A 10,233-nucleotide genomic window follows, 5' to 3' on the forward strand; every position below is an offset into this window, starting at 1 on the left:
TAAAAGCCCAACCTCCATCCCTCACGGCTCTGTATAATGCTGCGGACGTTCTGCCTCCATTATTCCATATGTATTTACAACCCAGAGGCCCAGGGCATGTAAACACGCACTATATTAGCGGGCACAAGAGGTCTGGACACACAAATGCACACAGAGAGCACAGAGCCGAGGAGTCGTACATCTCCTCTCTTCAAACACGGAGCTGGACGCCTGGACGCGTCCTCCATCACGGCCTTACTGTTAGCGAATTTGGCCAGACAGCTGTTTCATGAATGAAAAAAGCAAGAAATGCACACAAATAGCCTCAGAGAGCACTTGTAGTTTAAGCGTGTTTTAAGAGTATTAAGGTAGTAAGAGTAACACATAGGGCCTTATTTTATTGCACTGCTTAAATTAGGGCGTCTCCTCACCTAGCACAGCTCAAAATGAGCAAAATCTAGGTACAAATTCTCTTAATTAATCATGGGTGTGGCATATTTTGGGCGTAAAGTACAATAAAAACCATTCCCTTTAAGAGGCAGGTAAGCTCTGACTTTGGCTCATTTCAATAGAGGATAATGATCTAAAAGCTAGATTTGTGTCCATATGTGGGTGAGTAGGGAGCAGGGACGCTCCTGCATGCTTAAGGTAGGATTGGGCAGCTGAATGTTGACTGTTGTCTGGGTTTTAATCAGTCAGTGGCGCACTTGTATTTCCTGCTGCCAAGATCTTCCAGACCACCACACCTATCGTAGGCGTAGATTTATATTTCTTAATACTGACACTATTTTAATGGCTTAAGTGTGAAAATAAAAGTGTTGACGGGGTGTAAGATAGCAACAAGCATCACAACGCACTTGTGTACAAGAGAGTCCATCAAAAGGTATAGATAAGTTACATTGACAATGTTACCAAGTTCAATGTTAGACAATTCTATAGTATACCACAGCTAGTTTCGACCCTGCATTGTGATTGGCTGAAAGGCGTTTTATGAGTGTCGTTATCAGCCGGTAATGCACTGTAACCGAAGCTCTCCATGTATTACTCCACCCCATACATGTAATCTAGTAACGATGCAGCACTTACAAACCAAACAGAGCAGCTACAAACAAACAGAGCAGCAATGGAACTATTTTAACTGGCGGAGTTTTTATAACCAAACTGATCCCATTTTTTTTCCTTCTCTTTAACTCAAAATATTTCTATAAACAGCGATGATGATAATGGAACTGTAGCATAATCTCAATAATACACTCGTCTGTTATTGCTTAATTATACCACAGCTAGTTTCGACCCTGCAGTGTGATTGGCTGAGAGGCATTTTAAGAGTGATGTTATTAGCCAGGAAAGCACTGTAATGAAAGCTCTCCATGTATTACTCTCACAAATGCAGGTAACCTAGCAACGATGCAGCGCTTACAAACCAAATACAAATCAAATGCGTCTAATGTGTAATATTGTCACTGATCTTCTACGACCGCAGCACAGCAGTGCTGCCAATATTACATGTTATAGCACGAACCTTAAGTGTATTATTGCTTAATTTAAATGATATAATTGCATTAAACCACCCACTAAACAACTCTTCACTTGTGAGTTCTGTCCAGTCGTGACATTGTGCAACCAGAACAAAGGCTTCTGACAGTTACAATTGGGTTTACAAAACACAGATTTTTTTTTTTTTTCGTGTAAAAATCACACGTGCATCACTTAAATCAAAGACTTCAAAGACTGTATCCCTGCAGACGTGAGTCAGGATGTTGCACAGTCAGCGAGGGTCCAAAGGCCTTCATCCAAAACAACTTTCCAGCTCTACAACTTCCTGTTACATGGAATACTTCCTGCCAAAGCGAGTCGCCGTAGGTGGACCTTCCTTTACACACGGGGAGGAAGCCAGGTCAGAGTTCACACAAGTGTGTTTACGCCAGAAGCCTACACTGTTATGTTATCCTGTTCTAAAAGCGCTCCACCAATGCTTTTATGAGACAGAATCTCTCTGTGTTTATAGACCCATGGAGAAGAAACCTCCGGGGAACATTCTTCGGTCAGATCCATGAGGAGACGTTACTTTTCAACGGCTTCTGAACACTAAGAAGAGCTGTTACACAGTTAAGGACTATTCGCATCAATTTTTACAGACAAAAAAAAAAATACATATATACTGCACTGGAAAAAAATAGAGAGCACTTAAAAATGATGAGTTTCTTTGATTTTACCAAATTCTGTAAAATTAAACCTCTGGGATATAATCAAGAGAAAAGAAGAATCATCACAAGCCATCAAACCAAACCAGGAGTAAATCAGCATAAACTTATCCAAAAGCAGTGTGTAAGACTGGTGGAGGAGGACAATATGATGCCAAGATGCATAAAAAAAGGTTATTTTACCAAATATTGATTCTTGAACACTTAAAACTTTATGAATATGAACTTGTTTTCTTTGCATTATTTGAGGTCTGAAAGCTCTGCATCTTTTTTTTTTGTTTGTTATTTCAGCCATTTCTCATTTTCTGCAAATAAATGCTCTAAATGAGGATATTTTTATTTGGATTTTGGGAGAAATGTTGTCTGTAGTTCATTTTACTTAAACATGAAGCTATAAATAGCTAAATCAGAGAAACTGATTCAGAATGTTTTCCAGAGCTATACATATATACATATATATACACAGTTACACAGTTAATGACTATTCGCACCAGTTTTTACAGGCAAAGAATTTAACACATACTCTAAAAATCCATTAATTTTCTCAAAAATCCTCAGTGCACCTTTTAATCCGGTGTGCCTTATATATATATATATATATGAAAAAAAGACCAGAAAATTGATCTACTTATAGTTTTTTGATTTGTTGTTGGTTGATGTGAAAATTAGTTAAAGCTTTTAGTCCATATCTGCATATCTGCATGATTTTAGCCTACATATTGCACTGCTGCCACACGATTGGCTTTGTTTAAGTAGTAATTGCACGATTGTGCAATGTGAGGGTTGCCAGGTATTCCACTCATTAAATCTTCATTAAGTATAGGTTGTACAAATAGGTCTGGAAAAACTACGGACAACAATTCCCCTGAATTACACATAAAATATTGTTTATGGACCAAAGGTGTCAAATAATGAAATATAAATACTTTTCTTCTACTTCTTACATTTTTACACAATTATCTGAACTTTCTACTTCTTACATACAAAACAAATACTGTATATTTCTTAAAATCCTTTAATTTGCTTAAAAATCGTCAGTGCGCCTTATAACCTGCTCAGTCAGGTATTAAGGAGCAGTAAAGACACTTCACTGAAGTACAGAGTTATACGGGTGAGTTTTCAGTAAAGTTTCTCCAGCACTAGGGCTGGAGCAGCAGCATTAGCATTAGCCACTAACCGCAGCACTAGCTCTTTTAGGGAGGAGGGGAGATGTAGTGTACTATAGGACTTTGTGGGCGTGGCCTAAGCTTTTGTTCCTTTTTAAAGGTTTATTTTTTCCCCTAAATACCTTTTACTTTGATCCTTTAAGTAGTTTTTCTTTTTAAACCAGTACTTGTACTATACTTTTACATAAATAGGAGTAAAAAAGCTTGAGTTGATACTTCTTCAACTCAAGAACTACAGAAGTATTTTATTAAACCCTCGTATCTAGTACATTAGCATTAATTGAGTGATAGAATAAAGTACAGAATACTTGTGACACCTTTGCCATTGACCAAGACATTCTGATATATTCTGTGATGATGTTCAACAGAAGATGTACTCAAATAGCATCACATGATATTTAATATTTTTAATGTAAAAGAAAAAAGAAATATGCACATTTGTGTTATGAATTATCGGTACCACTGTAAAATAAGAATATACCTTTATAAAGGGTTTATAAATGGTTTACATTTATAAGGTTACATTATTAGGTTATTAATTGTTACTAATTAGGTTGTAAATGCCTTGAAATCATTAATAATCAGTTATAATCAGTTATAACACATACGTAGAAAGGGCAACAATATAGACGGCTGTGTAATATAGTTCACTTTTTGGCAAACAACAGGTCATAGTTGCCCTTTCTACGTATGTGTGTTATAACTGATTATTAATGATTTTTAAGGCATTTACAACCTAATTATTAACATTAATAAACTCATTGTAAACCATTTATAAACCCTTTATAAAGGTAGGTTTATTTTAAAGTAGTACCGAATGATCTTCTGTACAATGTGCATGCATCCCTCTAACACACCCTCAAGCACACACACACACACACACACACACACACACACACCACTAGCGTTTTCAGAGCTTCATGCTTGGCTATCTTTCCTGGACAGTGTCAGGAGCAAACCCATATGTCATACAATATGATGCGCTGTCGAGCGTGCACTTGAGTGTATTTGACAGAAAAACAATTTGATTTTCGGAGTGGGGCACTTTCCAGCTGACTGCATCGGCAGCTGAGTAGCTCGGCAGTGACCCGTGTGTGTGTGTGTGGGTATATAGAAGAGTGTGTGTGTTTTGTGTCGGTGTGTGTGTGTGTGTGTGTGTGTGTGTGTGTGGTCAGGGTACAGGCTGGTCGCAGAGGGATGGTCAGAGGCAACTCTCTCAGCTGCTGTGTGTATTGTTGCTGTGGACACACAATGCGTCCAACACTGTCCTCCAGCTGACCCACTGGCCTCCTGTCTATATGCATATATATACACATATTTATACATATATTTATACATATATACAGCTCTGGAAAAAAAATAGAGAGCACTTAAAAATGATGAGTTTCTTTGATTGACCAAATTCTGTAAAATCAAACCTCTGGAATATAATCAAGAGAAAAGATGGATGATCACAAGCTGTCACACCAAACCAGGAGTAAAGCAGCATAAAGTTATCCAAAAGCAGTGTGTAAGACTGGTGGAGGAGGAGAACATGATGCCAAGACACATGAAAAATACAAAACCAGGGTTATTCCACCAAATTTTGATTGATTTCTAAACTCTTAAAACTTTATGAATATGAACTTTTTTTTGTTTTGCATTATTTGCATTATTTGAGGTCTGAAAGCTCTAAATCTTTTTTTTATTTTATTTTTATTTTATTCTTTATTTCAGCCATTTCTTATTTTCTGTAAATAAATGCTCTAAATGAGAATATTTTTATTTGGAATTTGGGAGAAATGTTGTCTGTAGTTTATAGAATAAAACAACAATGTTCATTTAACTCAAACATAAACCTATAAATAGCAAAATCAGAGAAACTGATTCAGAATGTTTTCCAGAGCTGTGTATATATAAGGACTTTTCGCACCAATTTTTAGAGACAAAAAAACACATGAACACATGCTCTAAAAGTTCTTTAATTTTCCCTTTTAACTTATAATCTGGTGTGCTTTATGTGTGAAAATAGATCAGAAATAGATTTTTTCATTGTTTTTTGACATGTTGTTGGTTGATGTGAACATTACTTAAAGCTTCTAGTCCATATCTGCAAGATTTTAGCCTATAAATTGCACTGCTGCCACACGATCGGCTTTGTTTAATTGCACGATTGTGCAATGTGAAGGTTGCCAGGTATTCCAGTCAATATTCGGACAACACTTCTCCCAAATTCCAAATAAAAATGTTGTCCTTTAGAGCATTTATTTGCAGAAATAATGCAAAGAAAACAAGTTCTTGGCATCATGTTCTCCTCCACCAGTCTTACACACTGCTTTTGGATAACTTTATGCTGCTTTACTCCTGGTGCAGAAATTCAAGCAGTTCAGTTTGGTGGTTTGATGGCTTGTGATCATCCATCTTCCTCTTGATTATATTCCAGAGGTTTTTAATTTGGTAAAATCAAAGAAACTCATCATTGTTTTTAAGCTGTTTCTTATTTTTTTCCAGATCTGGTATAAATATATATATATATATATATATATATATATATATATATATATATAGGTAAAGGGTCACGACTAGGAGCTCAGCCCTTGCATTTGACCCAAAAAAAAACAAACAAACAAACAAATAAAACATTCTGTTGGATCACACAACCCTGCATCACTGCATTACATTGGCTGACACACTGTGTAGCCATGGAAACTGCTCGCACATGATGATGACCGCTATTAAAGGAGTCACGATGACAGAATGAACCTCGTCATAATGCTGATTGGCCGTGCACTTTTTTTTTATATAAGGCATTGTACGTTATATATATATATATATATATATATATATATATATATATATATATACGGACGCATAATAGATTTGTTTACCTGTTGTGTTCGGGCCCAGCAGGGGCGGAGCTTCTCGGCAGAAAGTGATAAATAGGCAAAAAATAGAGTCTGACCTACTAACAGGCCGGCGGAGATGAGCACTCGTCTTCGGACGACAGACCCATCGGTGAACAGCTGAATCCTGAGAGAGGAGAGATAAATAGAGGGATGGAGAGAGAGGGAGTGAAAAAAGAGAGGAAGAGAGGAAGACAGGTGTTTTAGTATCCTAAGATAAAAAAAAACAAAAGCATTGTTGTCCATAAACAACATCCCTGTGTTTTTTTTTTGTGTTTTAAAAGATTGAGGATGAAGAGGGTATTGTGTGTGTGTTTGTGTATCTGTTTGTGTCTATGTGTGTGTGTGTCTATGTGTGTATCTATGTGTGTGTGTGTGTGTGTGTTGTTCACTTGCATGTAAAGAGCTTTGTTCTAATCTTTATGGTAATAGAGTCTGGCGGCCACTTGGCTGCAGGCAGAGCAGATCAGGCATTAATAGAAAGTAAATGTGTTTGTGGGGAAAAGGAAACAGTCACTTGAAACGGGACTAATTTATTCCTTATTGAGTTGAGAGAGAGTGTTAGTGTGTGTGTGTGTGTGTGTGTGTGTGTGTGTGTGTGTGTGCATTTTTGACCCATGGTTCTCTTTCTCTTTCTCTTTTTTACGCGATCCCATTGGCTGTGGGAAGCTCCAGCCTTTGACTCACAGTCACCGACTGGGTCAGATACTAAACCTGCTAGATATCTGGGTAACACTTTCTTTGAATGTCATCTCTATAAGATTCTATAAACATACTCATAACACATTATAATGCATTCTTAAGGCTTTATAAACATGACTATACATATTTATAAAAATGTATAATTCGTTATAGCCATGTTTATTATGCATCATGAACTGTGATTATAATGCATTAACAGCTGTGTTTATAACATGTTATACATCAATACCAAGAAACTCAGTCCCTGCTTGCAGACTTTATCATGACTAAAAAAGCTTCCAACTTATAAACACAACCTAAATAATCCTATAAATATATTCTTATATATAATCATATATGATCATAAATTATTCTTTTCTTGAACATAATACTAATTATAGTCAATTATAATGTATTATAACAGGTATTTGTGTGCTCTAAGCAAAGTGCCAGTATTTCATTGTAGGACTAGATTATTAATGATAGAGATGTACTATTTTACATATATATTATAAGCACATCTTATAATGTATTATGATCACAGGTCATAATGCTTAACAAACATGGCTATAATGGGTTATACATTTTTATAAACATTTATAGCCATGTTTATAATGCCTTACGAATGCATTATAATATGTTATGAATGTGGTTATAGTGTCTTATAAAATGACATTCATAGAAAGTGTTACCGATATCTGCATAAGCAACTGTAACCCGACAACTTGGCGATTTGCTTTCATGCAGAGTTTTTATTTGGCAATCAACAGAAAACAATCGATAACTAAAAACTTATAGAGGAAAATTGGGTACCACTTTAAAATAAGACTACCTTTATAAAGGGTTTATGAATGGTTTATAAAGGGTTTTATTAATGGTTCTTAATTAGGCTGCAAATACGTTACAACTCATTAATAAGCAGTTAATAAATAAATAATAACATGGATAGAAATGACAATATATTAATATATTTGTAAGTATGTTTAACTCTTTACTATAAATTAAATGACAATGGATCACTGTTGTATTTTTAATTGATTGAGTGTTGTAACTGCTTATCAATGGTTTTAAGGCATTTACAGCCTAATCAACAATACTTAATAATCTAGTTTATAAACCATTTATAAACTGTTTATAAGGGTAGTCTTATTTTAAAGTGGTACCGAAAATTGTGATTGTGACATTGTGATGGTCTCTCCACAAGACATGTTAGTTTTACACATTTTACAAATATGCAAGTTTCAGTCAGATTTGTAGCAGAAATGTTTTTTCTCTTGTAGGATGAGACGTAATTAGCTCTCATGATTGGTTAAATCTGAGATATATCAGCCAATCACTGATCACATTTTTAATGATTTTTTACAGCTGATTGATTTCCTTGATGTTATTGGTTGATCTAAGCATTACATCAAAAGCTGACTGATCTAATGGGTTTTCACAGGAGTGCATGAGCTCTATACGTCTAGTATCTAGTGGTTAAAGGAGGAACTACATCATCATATAAGCAGAGGAACTTGCAAATATGATGCAATGATCAGCTATGAGGATTGGCTAAATCTGAGACATATCAGCCAATCACTGATCACATATTTGAATTGGGTACAAATCAGCTAAAAACCTAATTGATTTTTTTTACAGCTAATTGATTTGTTTGATGTTGTTGGTTGATGTGAACATTATTGAAGCTACTAATCCATATCTCCAATATTTTTTAGCCTATAAATTGCACTTCTGCCACACAATTGCATTTATTTGAAAAAAAGAGAAATGGCTAAAATAACAGAGTTTTCAGACCTCAAGTATTGCAAAGAAAACTAAAAAGTTCATATTAATAAAGTTTTCAAATATTGAAGTTCAGAAATCAATATTTGGTGGAATAACCCTGGTTGGTGTTTAATCACAGTTTTTTTCATGCATCTTGGCATCATGTTCTCTTCCTCCACCAGTCTTACACACTGCTTTTGGATAACTTTATGCTGCTTTACTCCTGGTGCAGAAAAAAAAAAAATCAAGCAGTTCAGTTTGGTTTGATGGATTGTGATCATCCATCTTCCTCCTGATTATATATATATATATATAGAGGTTTTTAATTTGGTAAAATTAATTTTTTTAAGTGCATTTTCCATAGCTGTACATTTATATGGACATCCAAGCATACAGGATTAATTTATTCCTTATTAAGTTGAGAAAAAGAAGTGCGTGATTACATTACACACATACACATACACACAAACATATATATATATATATATATGTACATATACTTCATACAGGTACCTCCACTCGTCCTCTACATCTTTCTTTACATGCAGCGAAGCCGCCAGACGCCGAACGTCAGATTTGCGTTCTGCTCGTCTTCTCGTCTTCTCGCTTTCACACCCTTCTCTCTTATGTTCATATTCATAAAGTGACACACATGCATACACTCTCGAGCGGGCACTCACTGCCGCTGAACACAGAGCTCCATATATTACTGTTTAAAAAGGTCAGTGTTTTCTCTGGCTAAGCGTCCTGTGCCTATTGATAATTTTATGCATAAACAAATGGCAAATTTGTGCCACATAAATATGTATTAGCAATTAATAATGTCCCTCGTCAACAGCAATGCCAGGTGCATGCGAAATGTGCCGCGGCCGCGGAGCCCGGGCTGGTGCCTTTGTTTTCCCGCTGGTCTCTCTCAGGTCCTCCACAATGGGCAAACAATGGGCACCAGTAGCTGGAGAAAGCCCCTGGCAGTGCAAGGACACCACCATTGCCTGGGCCGTGCCAACCGAACGCAGGCGGCTTCAGATGGGCGCGAGGGCAGCTCTACAAAGCAAGGTTTAAAGGGCCATTTACAGGCTTTTAAACAGGATTATTTGAGGGCTGGCATGAGGAAAGCAGAGGTGAGGGACTGAGGAAAGTGAATAACGTGCGCTAAAAACAATAGAATAATCTTGATTTTGCTAAAAAAACGCCGAGAAAATCATCCTCATGAACTGGAAAACAATGGAAAAATCTACTAACAGACAAGAAACACCGATTCAGACCCAATTTGCACACATCTAATTAAAAAATTACAGTAAATCACATAATAATAATCCAACACAAGAGAAACTGTAGCAAAACCATTAGTTAAAACGTCACAAACGTTAATGATTCTGCACTTAAAAAGGATGAGTGGATGATCACAAGCCATCAAACCTTAAACTGAACTGCATGGATTTTTGCACCAGTAATAAAGCAGCATAAAAGTTATCCAAAAGCAGTGTGTAAGACTGGTGGAGGAGAACATGATGCCAAGATGCATGAAAACAAAAACTGTGATTAAAAATCAGGGTT

The sequence above is a fragment of the Astyanax mexicanus genome, chromosome 2, assembly GCF_023375975.1.
Source record: "Astyanax mexicanus isolate ESR-SI-001 chromosome 2, AstMex3_surface, whole genome shotgun sequence".
In the NCBI taxonomy this organism is placed as follows: domain Eukaryota; kingdom Metazoa; phylum Chordata; class Actinopteri; order Characiformes; family Acestrorhamphidae; genus Astyanax; species Astyanax mexicanus.